Below are 13349 nucleotides of genomic sequence, written 5' to 3'. Positions count from 1 at the left end.
AATTTCAGATATAAATCATTGTGAAGTAGAGTGTCCTTTCTAGTTGACTCTTCAGATGAGCTCCAGGGTTAATGTGCATCTTGATCTCCTCATGCACATTCTACAGAGCAGTTCATCCTTTTTGACGTGAGAGGAGACTAATAAAACTAAAGGTAGGATTATTGGAAAGATTTTTACCCATCTCAGGCAATACATAAGGAATACCAATTATTATTTTTTTGCAGGAAAGTGGACACACCTCTGATACGCCTATCTTATTTGGTATTTAACAATTGTATGACAAAAATATTTACATTAGCTATAGTACCATTTATTTTTGGAACCAACGAATCGATTGGATACAGGGGCGAGTGATTTAAATTGTAAAGAAAAGTAATTCACAGTAAGTCAGGGAAGTGGTTTTAATATGCCATTTCGTTTTGCAATCTTGTTCACTTGCAATCTTTTACGCCATCGACTGTTTATGGCATCTACTGAATAAATACTATTGCTTTTCATTAAAAGGGGTATAATTATAGGAATAGTCAACCGTTCTTACCTGATGATTTGCTGTCTCTGACACTTTGACTTCAAGTGAGCCAAAGAGGACAGCATACCAGCTGGTACCAATATCTCCTTGACGACATACTAGAGAAGAAAATACATGATGTGAGAACATATTTTTAGATATGCACAGAGTAAGAGTCTTGCTAACATACGGGTCTTTGAACATAATTGCAAGACTTACATGTGACGCCTCTCTCCACACAGGCATATCTGTTGTAGGAGGCTAGGGTGGAACCGCTCAAAGACCTTCACACATTTCAGCCTGGCCAGTATGATGTCCACATCTTCACCAGATCGCTCAGCAGGTCTGAACGGAGAGGAAATATCCTATCAGTCAGTTATTCAGCACAACATTAGAGAATTAGGAAAATAACCCTGTATGACGTTGCGCATTGGCGAGCTCCTGTCACCTTAAACATTCCACTCCGTTCATTTCCTCTCGTTTAGTGCCAAAAAACCCAGATTGCAAATGTCTGCTGATGTTTGTTCATGTTGCTAACGTTTTCAAGCATTTTCCTATATCTGTATCGCTAAATGTGATTTTACGCCCTGATATGTTCAAATGTATTATGTATTGGCCATTGATATCGAAACCAGTGAAAGGGATGCATTATTAAGTGAGAAATTCCTGTTAATTGATGAAATAGGCCTACCTGTTTAGGTGCATTTTGGAATATCCCAGATGGGTTTGGGCATTTAACCTGTTCAGGGTGCTCATTTAAGGAGGGCTGGAGCGATATGTTGTCCCAGTGTTCTCTAAGCCTCGTCCGGGGTTTGGCCGGTGTAGGCCGTCATTAAGAACGTGTTTTTATCTGACTTGCCTAGTTAAATAAAGTTTAGATAAAAATGTCAGTGTTCGTCAAAGTCTTGTAAATATTAATGGATCCAGCACACCTTCTGCACGTGCAAGTCACTACAACTATTTTCCACGTGATTCTGTCTGACTCCTGATGCTTTACCGTCACTTTCCACAGTAAAAGCAGCAGAATATTTCATCGAGCTATAGCCTGGGGGTGAAGTGTGCAAAAAAACATTCTGACACACTATCAACTCTCTGACGTTGAGATAACTTCCCGGTACTGATCAAGTGTAACAAGATGCCTGAAGCAGATTCAGAAAGATACTTCCTAAATGTGAGGACACGGTTGCATATTCAGCTATTCCCATTTCCTGTCATTCCCTTCCGAAACAGCGCCAAATTGTATCACGTGAGTTAAAACTTTTCATCATGACATATTATGGCTGCTTATTCTGTACCCTACTAGCCAACCATGGTATCACATAATACATATTTGAGATTACCTGTCTTGGTATTTGGTATTGGCATTTTTCTTCCTGTTACGTTAATGGAAGAGTGGAACAATGAAAATATGAAATGCTATATTTAGCCATTCACATTGTATTTGTGCTTACATTTGGTGGGTAAAGTGACAAAGGAATTTACAATTATACAACCAAAATCTAGTCAAAAAGTCTGTGCTGTAAATGTCAAATATCTACATCATAAGGTGAGCCATGTTTGCCTGCAGGTGGCGATAAGCCACACCAAAAGCAACTCCATTATTTTAAGCTGCACTGCCTAAAGTGCCTAGTACGCTCTACAGTGACAAAGGGACATTTACTGTGTAAACACATCTGGCAAGCGAGTCACACGGTCGTGTGGCTAATGCACTCTCTCACATGGAGGTGAAAGTCCTGAATGGAGAGACCACTGAGGAGGTTTCCCTGGCACGCTGGGGCCTCTCTCCTTCCTGTCTCCTGCAGCCTTATCCACAGCTCAGTAATCAGAGCAGCCGCCAGAGGGCCTGGAAAACCATGTCTGCCCCCGCCTTATCTCTCTGTGTTAGAAATAACCTTTCAGACACAGGTAGCTTTGCATCCTGTTACCTTGGGCAAAGCTAGAATGGCAAGTTTAAAACTCTAGAGCAAATCAACAGTGAAACACCACGTCCTCCCACCTGTATCACCTAATAGCTGATGCAATACATATCTTTTCTATTTTCCTGACAGGTTCCTCACCTTTACAATGCTGTTCCATCACATAGTCCAGGAGGTATTCCCTTACATTTACAAATCTCACTTGATTATAAGAATCAAATGAGTGATGTATTTCTGACCAAAGGTAATAATCTCCATGAAGAGTAGTGCAGTAGTAGTAGGAAATATTGATTTGTAAAGGGACGATCCCATGTGACCATCGTGGCGAGACCTGCTGTATCAGTCATAAATATAGTACGATCATTCAACACTCAATGACTGATATTTCCATCTAAATCATTTACCCAGTAGTGCTCCCTAGTCACTCAGCAGACTTCACGGAGTGCACAAACAGTGGGGACCTTAGCAGTTTGTAAAACTGGTTCTGGTCGATCTCCTTGTGACATTTGATGTAAACTACTGATATTTGGGAGGTGTTTTCTAAAATCTAAATATTTATAGGATACTTTTTTGGCTATGAATTACAACTGGACATTTGGCAGGTTTCCAAAAACAATACAGACCTGGGAGTTTTTGCTAGTAAACAAACACTGTATAGTCCATAGCATCAAACCATGATTAAAACTATAATCTTTATATGATGGATGGTCAGTCCTTGCATCCGAAGCTCTGTCTATGAATTTGAGAATGTTTATATATCTGCAGAACCATCCCTCAACTGTTATCCAAAAGTAATGGGGAACGACCACATTTTAAAGCCAGACATTTGTGGTGTGCAACCTTGCCTGATGACCAAGGTTGGATGGAAATCGGATACAGTGGTGCCTTGACTCCTGTCACCAGAGAGCTGGTATCAGTCAGCTGTTGGGGTTGATAGGGAGAGGAGGTCAACCAAAGGGGAATATAAGGGTGAATGTAACAGAGGTCATGCTCTGGATTGTCTGTCACCTTAATGACGATGAAAAACCTTACCTGAGACCTAAAGGCAGCTATTTCCTCTGGAAAGGAAGCTACTGTAGCTCGGATATGCGCAGACTTTGGAATAGGCTACAAAGCCATTATGACTATGGGGGTTCGATTGCAGTAGATTATACAAACACACAAAATACAAAGCAATGCAGACAAGCGATAAACAGCACAGGAGCTGTGAAGGCCAGTCACTACAGTGACAGCACTGCAGCAAAATGAGTGGGAGGAAACAGTCAAATGCTTTTATATCCACTTTAAGAATATACCTGCAGTCTGCCCATGGGAGTGGAATAGTCGGGGTTGGAATTGCACACTGGTAGCTGTGGATCACAGGACAATTATGGTGCTATTCAATTGGCAACCCGAGAGAGATTCCGGGTTTTGTAATTTTGCAAAAATCACTCATTAACATTGATTTGAGTGAACCAGAGCACTCTGGTTGCCAACCATCTCTCTGATTGATTTGGAGAACCTCTTGCACTCTGTGCTCAGACATTCAGATGGAAATGAGCCATAGGAGCCCTACGGTAGCTAGCTGCGGGCTCTGTCACTCTCATTCAACACACTGACTACAACACCGAAAAAGCAACTCAAGCCCAATTGGGTCTATGGTTTGGCAGCAGGGGAACGTTCCACACTCCTGCAGATTTCTCCCATATACAATATGCAAAGTCCAGACGGTGTGTGTGTGTGTGTGCTATACCCAGGGAGTCAAGAGGCAGCAGCTGCTGGAGACAGATGTGCCAAACAGCATGATTTAAATGGCCAGTCAGCACATCAGGGGAATTCTGTGCTGCAGGATATTGGTTTGTTATGCAGGGAGGGGTATAGTGTGACATTTGAAGCTCCATACGTTGAAGTCATGTAACAGGAAGCGAAGACAGATTGGGAATAACATTCACTTATGCCTGCTCTAGTGTACTTTGGCTGCTATATTGGCCACAGAATGTATTTTTTTTCCAGTTCAAATACAGTTAAACTTTTATTACATAGATTGTTTCTTGTCTTTCCCTTTAGAGTTTTCTTTCCCTTTAGAGACATGGGAATGTAAAAGTAATGGCTATCTTATCTTGCCTCACTAGCTGTGGCAGTATTTTCCTGAATCCACTATGTGTTTGTTAACAAGACTGTAATACATGTTTGAAAGTGCCATCCGATTACTGCTTTTAGTCCATAATGACCTCACTGAATTGGGAATAAAAACAATGTAGGAAACACAGTATACATTGTTTAAAAGCTACTATTTTGACATGCGATTATCATCACAGTGCTGATTTTATTTAGGAAAATGTCTGCTCTCACCTTTTGTTCACAGCCATTTACTTTTCTGTCAGAAGATGGCAGCATTCAGCGCGCATCCTGTCCAGTAGCATCATGACATCCTTTCATTTCCAACTTTTGAATACTGTATACTTATCCAACTGCGCACAGGCCACAGCTCACATACCACTGTCAAGTTTGATCCACTGTTATAGAGATTGGGTCTATCTGCGGTGGTGACAAACCACAGTTTGTGTTTGTAAACTGTAATTGCCATCATCTGAAGAGAAGTCTGCTGCCATCACCATAGTTACACCCTCTCTTCTGGAGGTGGAATTTGGAATTGGTCAGCAGGATGGGGTCATATGAGCTTCTCCTGCTCAGGCTCAGGCATGCAGTGCCTGGACACAGCACACATTCCACTAATACTGCATACCGCCAGCTGCAACATGCCACCATATGAAAGACACACCCTGCCAATTAACACTACGCCACACTCCCTATAGGCTAAGAATTAGTGGCCACTGTCGACAAGTTTTTTTATTTTCAATAAGACATTTATCCACATTGTTACATATTATATAGTATGTTTAAAATACAGTATAGACAGAGTCATGTAAACAATGGCTTAATGAAAAACCCATGGATAACATAGTGAACTGCTGAGGACATACTGCGTTCAGAATTAATAGAATATATGATTTGATTAATGGAATGTAACATTAAAGTCTCAAAATATGGTACATATTTCCAGTCATGGAGTCAAAAATGGAAATCTGGATGAGGTCTGTGAAGTTTGACTGATGGAATATAATATACTTTCGGGCAGATATGAAACATTGAGGAAAATAATCAGTAAACACTTCAGAGATTTGATCTGTGAAGACCTCAGAGATTTGTATTACATGACTAGGAACTTTAACAGAAAACAGGCCATTTCAAAAATCGGTGGTGCTGGCATGGAAAGTAGTTAACTCGAGAGGGCCTCTGCTCAATGGGCTACGTTTACACAGGCAGTCCAATTGTGATTTTTTTTTTTTACTAATTTGTCTTTTGACCAATCAGATCAGCTCTGAAAAATATCTGAAGTGATTGGTCAAAAGACCAATTAGTTGAAAAAATATCAGAAATGGGCTGCCTGTGTAAATGGCACCAAAGACAAGGATTGAGGCATATCTGGTTTCTTTTTTTTGCCATAAGACTACATTATTGGCCTCCAGAGTGGCACAGTGATCTAAGGCAGTGCAAGCTGTGCCACTAGAGATCCTGGTTCGAGTCCAGGCTCTGTCGTAGCTGGCCGCGACCGGGCAACCCATGGGGTGGAGCACAATTGGCCCAGCGTCGTTTAGGTTAGGGGTGGGTTTGGCCGGCAGGTATGTTCTTGTCCCATCGTGCACTAGCGACTCCTGTGGCAGGCCGGGCGCAATGCATGCCATCATGGTCGCCAAGTGAATGGTGTTTCCTCCGACACATTGGTGCGGCTGGTTAAGCGGGCATTGTGTCAAGAAGCAGTGTGTCTTGGCTGGGTTGTGTTTCGGGGTACGCATGGCTCTCGACCTTCGCCTCTCCGGAGTCCGTACGGGAGTTGCAGCGATGGGACAAGACTGTAACTACCAATAGGATACCACGAAATTGGGAAGAGCAATTGTCAATTTTTTAAAACAAAATAAACAACAAATATATATATTTTTAAAGGGTCTCTGGATTAACTATCTAATGTTACATTTGTGCAAGTTTTAAATTGACACAAACTATTCTTTGTTTTCTTTATTAATTTGGTTAGGTCAGGGTGTGACATGGGTGATGTATGTGTTTTTGTACTGTCTAGAGGTTTTGTATGTTTATGGGGGTGTATACTATCTAGGTGTTTATGTATGTCTATGGTTGCCTAGATTGGTTCTTAATTAGAGGCAGCTGTTTATCGTTGTCTCTGATTGGGAACCATATTTAGGCAGCCATCTTCTTTGGGTATTTCGTGGGTTATTGTCTATGTGTTAGTTGCCTGTGTCAGCACTATATATTTAGCTTCAGTTTCTCAGTCACTTTGGATTTTATTTTTTCCTTGTTTTGGAAGAGAACGTGAGCCGGGTGCGCCATTCTCCTTGCGGAGATGGTGCAAAATCCACCAACACGGTCGGTCCCTGGGATTGGGTTGGCCAACACGATTCGGTTTGCTTGGAAGAGAAAAGGAGTTGGAGCCTTTAGGACGGGAAACTTTTGGAAGGATAATATTGATGGGGATTCTAAAGCTGACGGTGAAGGACGTGTTTTGCTTCCAAGGCAACTCGTTGGAGGGAGCATACGACGTGGCACTACATACAGAGGAGAAACACGATGATATCCTGAGAAGAACAAGAGCAGTGGGAGGTGGGAGGCCGATGTGCCACTATGAAATAACAAGCCTGGCGAGGAACAACTTTAGGGTTGTAACTGTCAACATTTACAACCCATACGTTAAGGACGAAGAGGTGAGGGCCTTTCTGGGGAGATACATGGATAACATCTCCTCAGCAAGGCACCTCAAAGACTCCCTTGGGTTTTGGAATGGGAGGAGAGGCTTCCAGGCCCTCCTCAGGGAGGACCCAAAGGGACATGGTGGCTACCTCCATCCTCCTGCTATGTTCTACCTGGGGGCTGACGGGGACGTTGTTTTATGCACGTCAGCCCCCATTTTGCAGGCGCTGTATGGCCTGCGGCCACATCTTCGCCTCGTGCAGCACAAGAAAATGCAGATTTTGTGGATCTGGGGAGCACGAGGCAAACAATTGTGACGAGCCTAAGGCGTGCCACGGATGTGGCTCATCAGCACACCTGTGGCGGGGGTGCCTGGCTCGTCAGAGGTCATACACGTCTGTGGCTGGGGGGGGGGAGCAGGAGCGGGGGATGGGGGAAGAAGAGGAGGGGGAGGAAACACGCCTCATGACCAAAGTACAGGCCCAGAGGGCTACTAGTATAGTTAGAAAACCAGAGGAAATGGTCAGGGTGACAACTGATCATTTCCAAGGTTTATTTAAGGAAAGGGAAATAGATGTAGAGCAGGGAAATGTGTTTTTAGAACACTTGTCCAGGCGGTTGCCGGAGGACATTAGAGAAGTGATGGAGGCCCAGATCTCACTAATAGAGGTTGAGCGCGCTCTTAGGAGGATGGGAAAAGGGAAGGTGCCTGGGATGGATGGGCTGCCGGCTGAGTTTTAGCTCAAGTTTTGGGGTATACTTGGACCAGTGGTCCTCGAAGTCTTGAAGGCCATCCTTGAGACGGGGGTCCCGGGGGGATCAATGGCTGTTGGTGTGCTGTCACTTTTATATAAGAAGGGGGAAGTAACAGACCTTGGCAACTGGCGGCCGTTGACCATGCTGTGCGTAGATTACAAGCTACTTGCAAAGGTTTTAGCAGACCGGTTGCGCACAGCCCTTCCCTACGTCGTCCATGAGGATCAAACGTGCGGGGTAGAGGGTCACTCTATTAGATGGAACCTACAGTTAATCAGGGACTCCATCGCTTGGGTTGAAGATAGAGGCCTGCCTTTAATGGTAGCAGCGCTAGATCAGGCCTTTGATCGCGTGAATAGATCTTTTCTATTCAGAGTGTTAGGTTGATTAGGATTTGGGGAGAAGTTCATAGGATGGATTCGTACATTATATGTCGGAGCGGGGTGCCGAGTTAGTGTAAATAGTCACTTGGGTGACGTTTTTGACCTCTCTTCTGGGGTCAGGCAGGGGTGCCCACTCTCGATTCTTCTCTTCGTTCTGTACATGGAGCCTCTGGGGGCTGCCATTAGGGCAGACACAGGGGTGGAAGGCTTGTTGATCCCTGAAAGTGGTGGGCTGCGTGTTAAGATGACGCAGTACGCCGACGACACTTCCTTGCTGCTGTGCAAGGACTCGTGCCTGACAAGGTCCCTTGCCATCATTGGGGATTTCACCCGAGCGTCTGGAGTGGTTCTGAACCATGCAAAGTCTTCCATTAAGTTTTTCGGAAGATGGCGCGGTAGAACGGATGTGCCCGGGGGGTTATCTCTCTGTGAGGGGGGCCCTGAGGATTCTCAGGGTCCATTTTGAGACCTCTGGCTCAGCGACGCTAAACTGGAACATGGGTATCGCAGTGGTACAGAAGAAGCTAGCGATGTGGAAGGCTAGGTATGTGTCTTTTATGGGCAAGGTCCTGCTCCTAAAGGTGGATGTGTTGCCGTCTCTTTTGTATTTTGCGTACATCTACCCATTGCCGGCTTGTCTGAGGAGGCCTCTAGTGAGGCTTGTGTTTCAGTTCATGTGGGGTGGCAGGTACGAGTGGGTCGCCAGGGCACGCATGCTCTGTCCCATCGGGGAGGGAGGTAGGGGGGTACGACATCTCCCCCTCAAGCTGGACGCAATTTTTGTTTCTTTCTTGTTAACGGAGCTTGCTCATCCAGTGATACACCCGTCCGGTTACCTCCTGCGGGTGTTCTTCTCGTATCAGGCGAGAAGAGTAATGGTGTGGTCTAACACGGGTCCTCGGGCGGAACAGCTGCCGTGGCACTTTGGCCATGCGGCCAAGTGGCTGCGTTCGCACCCTGAGGTTGAAGTTGCCCGAGTAGGTTTAGATCACAGGCACCTGTACGAGGAGGTCAGACAGGCAGGGAGTCCGGCGCCTGTAGTGGGCATCTCGGCAGTGGTCTGGGAGGGAGTGCAGGCGCGGGGCCTGGACAACAGGCTCAAGGACCTGAATTGGTTGAGCCTCCACAAGTGCTTGCCGGTACGTTCCATCATGTACCGGCATAGTTTGGCGCGATCCCCCACCTGTCCAAGATCCTCTTGTGGCAGGGAGGAGACTGTGCGCCATGCCTTTTGGGACTGTGCCTTTGCCGGAGTAGTATGGGCTAGGGCACGGGTGTTGTTAGGTTTGGTAAGAGGGGATTTTGTATTGACATGTGCCAGGTTAGAGAGAGGTGTAGGGAGAGCGAGAGGGACGGATAGGGACGGGTTTCTGCTCTGGCTTCTCATGAGTCTCTTCAAACAGGGGCTGTGGTAAGCCAGGCAGAACATGGTGAAGACAGGGAGAGATTGGGGGGTGGAAGGGATAGTGAGGAGGGTGGAAGGAGATTTGAGGGGGAGGATGAAGAGGGAGGAGAGGAAGTGGGGGCAGCATGCTGCCCGGGAGAGGTGGAAGGGGGGTTTAGGGCTGGGTTTCATTTAGATTTGTAAGGGGATAGATTAGGGATGGGTGTCACACCCTGGTCAAAGTATTTTGTGTTTATCTTTATTTATTTGGTCAGGCCAGGGTGTGGCATGGGTTTTTGTATGTGGTGTGTATGTATGGGGATTGTAGCTAGTGGGGTGTTCTAGCTAAGTCTATGGCTGTCTGAAGTGGTTCTCAATCAGAGGCAGGTGTTTATCGTTGTCTCTGATTGGGAACCATATTTAGGCAGCCATATTCTTTGAGTTTGTCGTGGGTGATTGTCCTTAGTGTCCTTGTTCCTGTCTATGTGTTTCCACCAGATAGGCTGTTTAGGTTTTCGTTACGTTCATTACGTCCTTTATTTTGTAGTGTTTGTATTGATTCGTGTTTTACGTTTGTTTATTAAAACATGGATTGCAATCGACACGCTGCATTTTGGTCCGATCCTTGTTCTACCTCTTCATCAGAGGAGGAGATAGAAGAAAACCATTACAGAATCACCCACCACCAACGGACCAAGCAGCGTGTCAACAGGCAGCAACAGCAGCGTAAAGAGGAATGGACATGGGAGGACGTTTTGGATGGCAAGGGCTGTTACACTTGGGAGGAGATACTGGCTGGAAGAGATCGCCTCCCATGGGAACAGGTGGAGGCACTTAGGAGAGCAGAGGCAGCCGGAGAGAGGAGCCGGCGATATGAGGGAACACGGCTGGCAAGGAAGCCCGAGAGGCAGCCCCAAAAATTTCTTGGGGGGGGGCTAACAGGGAGTATGGCTACGCCAGGTAGGAGACCTGGGCAGACTCCCTGTGCTTACCGGGGGACTAGAGAGACCGGACAGGCACCGTGTTATGCAGTGGTGCGCACGGTGTCTCCAGTGCGGGTGCATAGCCCGGTGCGGTATATTCCAGCTCCGCGTGTCGGCCGGGCTAGATTGAGCGTCGAGCCTAATGCCAATGATCCGGCTCTACGCAGCTGGTCCCCAGTGCGTCTCCTTGGGCCGGCTTACATGGCACCAGCCTTGCGCTCGGTGTCTCCGGTTCGCCTGCATAGCCCAGTGCGGGCTATTCCACCTCGCCGCACTGGCAGGGCGACCGTGAGCATTCAACCAGGTAAGGTTGGGCAGGCTCGGTGCTCAAGAGCTCCAGTGCGCCTGCACGGTCCGGTTTTTCCAGTACCACCTCCACACACCAGCCCTCCGGTAGCAGCTCCCCGCACCAGGCTTCCTGTGCGTGTCCTCGGCCCAGTACCACCAGTGCCAGCACCACGCATCAGGCCTACAGTGCGTCTCGCCTGTCCAGCGCTGCCAGAGCCTTCCTCCTCTTCAGCGCTGTCGGAGTCTCCCGCCTGTTTAGCGCTGTCAGAGCTTTCCGCCTCTACAGCGCTGCCGGAGTCTCCCGCCTGTTCGGAACTGCCAGTCTGCATGGAGCTGCCAGTCTGCATAGAGCTGCCAGTCTGCATAGAGCTGCCAGTCTGCAAGGAGCTGCCAGTCTGCAAGGAGCTGCCAGTCTGCAAGGAGCCGCCAGAGCTGCCAGTCTGCAGGATGCCGCCAAAGCTGCCAGTTTGCAAGGAGCTGCCAGTCTGCAAGGAGCCGCCAGAGCTGCCAGTTAGCATGGAGCAGCCAGAGCCGCCAGTAAGCATGGAGCAGCCAGGGCCGCCAGTCAGCATGGAGCAGCCAGGGCCGCCAGTCAGCATGGAGCAGCCAGGGCCGCCAGTCAGCATGGAGCAGCCAGGGCCGCCAGTCAGCATGGAGCAGCCAGGGCCGCCAGTCAGCATGGAGCAGCCAGTCAGCATGGAGCAGCCAGAGCTGCCAGTCAGCATGGAGCAGCCAGAGCTGCCAGTCAGCAGGGAGCAGCCAGAGCTGTCAGTCAGCATGGAGCAGCCAGTCAGCATGGAGCAGCCAGAGCTGCCAGTCAGCATGGAGCAGCCAGAGCTGCCAGTCAACCAGACTCTTCCAGATCTGCCAGTCGACCAGACTCTTCCAGATCTGCCAGTCGACCAGACTCTTCCAGATCTGCCAGTCGACCAGACTCTTCCAGATCTGCCAGTCGACCAGACTCTTCCAGATCTGCCAGTCGACCAGACTCTTCCAGATCTGCCAGTCGACCAGACTCTTCCAGCTCCTCCAGTCAGCCAGGATCTGCTAGATCCAACTACCTGCCTGGGCTTCCTCTCAGTGCTGAGCTTCCTCTCAGTGCTGAGCTTCCTCTCACTCCTGAGCTTCCCCTCAGTCCCGAGCTGCCTCAGTCCCGAGCTGCCCCTCAGTCCCAATCTGCTCCTCAGTCCAGTGGGGTTCTGGGTGAGGACTACTAGGCCATGGTCGGCGGCGAGGGTGGACTATCCAAGGACGCGAGGAGAAGGGACTAAGACATTGATTGAGTGGGGTCCACGTCCCGCGCCGGAGCCGCCACCATGGACAGACGCCCACCCGGACCCTCCCTATTGTTTTGAGGTGCGTTCGGGAGTCCGCACCTTAGGGGGGGGGGGGTTATGTCACACCCTGGTCGAAGTATTTTGTGTTTATCTTTATTTATTTGGTCAGGCCAGGGTGTGGCATGGGTTTTTGTATGTGGTGTGTATGTATGGGGATTGTAGCTAGTGGGGTGTTCTAGCTAAGTCTATGGCTGTCTGAAGTGGTTCTCAATCAGAGGCAGGTGTTTATCGTTGTCTCTGATTGGGAACCATATTTAGGCAGCCATATTCTTTGAGTTTGTCGTGGGTGATTGTCCTTAGTGTCCTTGTTCCTGTCTATGTGTTTCCACCAGATAGGCTGTTTAGGTTTTCGTTACGTTCATTACGTCCTTTATTTTGTAGTGTTTGTATTGATTTGTGTTTTACGTTTGTTTATTAAAACATGGATCGCAATCGACACGCTGCATTTTGGTCCGATCCTTGTTCTACCTCTTCATCAGAGGAGGAGATAGAAGAAAACCATTACAATGGGGAGATAGGGAAAGGTAGTTTGTAGGATGAGGGGGGGGCAGGTGATGCTCCCCTGAGGTTTTGTTTTGGGTTTTTTGTTAAGTTAAATTAACATACCATTATTGAAGTATGAATGAAAATTATGAGTTATAAAGAATGAATGGTATTGAACGTAATAAATAATATTTTTCATTTTTAGAAAAAATAAAGCTTTACGTTCGTTTTGTTATTTTGTATAGTTTGTTTAGTGTTCGTCTTCATTAATAAATAGAAGATGTATTCATATCACGCTGCGCCTTGGTCTCCTCCATTCAACGACCATGACACAAAGGTATAAACTAGAGGTGACATGCAGGGATTTGTAGTCTATTATTGTCTAATTAGCATTTTCAAATCTGAGCATAAATAGACTAATATATTGATAAAAGTCACCTTGCCCAAGAGAGATTTGCATGCCCTTATTTGAAGTATTTCTAAAATTCCCTATGGGAAAAATAATTGGTGGAAAAACAATTGGAACCATTTCCCTGTTTGACCGCTAGGTTTTATGGGCATTATGACA

At 47.1% G+C, this 13349-nt stretch overlaps 1 protein-coding gene across 7 annotated transcripts in view; it reads right to left on the bottom strand.

Moving 5' to 3' along the window:
- Nucleotides 1–853, bottom strand: part of LOC110520113 (rap guanine nucleotide exchange factor 4) — a 47532-nt gene extending 46679 nt beyond the window's left edge. For 4 of the 7 annotated variants that reach the window (XM_036974425.1, XM_036974430.1, XM_036974429.1 and 1 more), the window contains exons 1-2: nucleotides 728–853; nucleotides 539–627 (exon numbers count right to left, since the gene is read on the bottom strand). The gene's annotated coding sequence lies outside the window, so the exon portion shown is untranslated. Of the gene's footprint in view, nucleotides 1–538; nucleotides 628–727 lie in introns of those variants that run through there. The other 3 variants (XM_036974432.1, XM_036974433.1, XM_036974434.1) reach the window with 3 other exon arrangements.
- Nucleotides 854–13349: the final 12496 nt, after the last annotated feature.

This window comes from Oncorhynchus mykiss, chromosome 3 (assembly GCF_013265735.2).
Source record: "Oncorhynchus mykiss isolate Arlee chromosome 3, USDA_OmykA_1.1, whole genome shotgun sequence".
In the NCBI taxonomy this organism is placed as follows: domain Eukaryota; kingdom Metazoa; phylum Chordata; class Actinopteri; order Salmoniformes; family Salmonidae; genus Oncorhynchus; species Oncorhynchus mykiss.
Note: the sequence above shows the minus strand (reverse complement) of the source record. Positions and strands in the feature narration are given on the sequence as shown.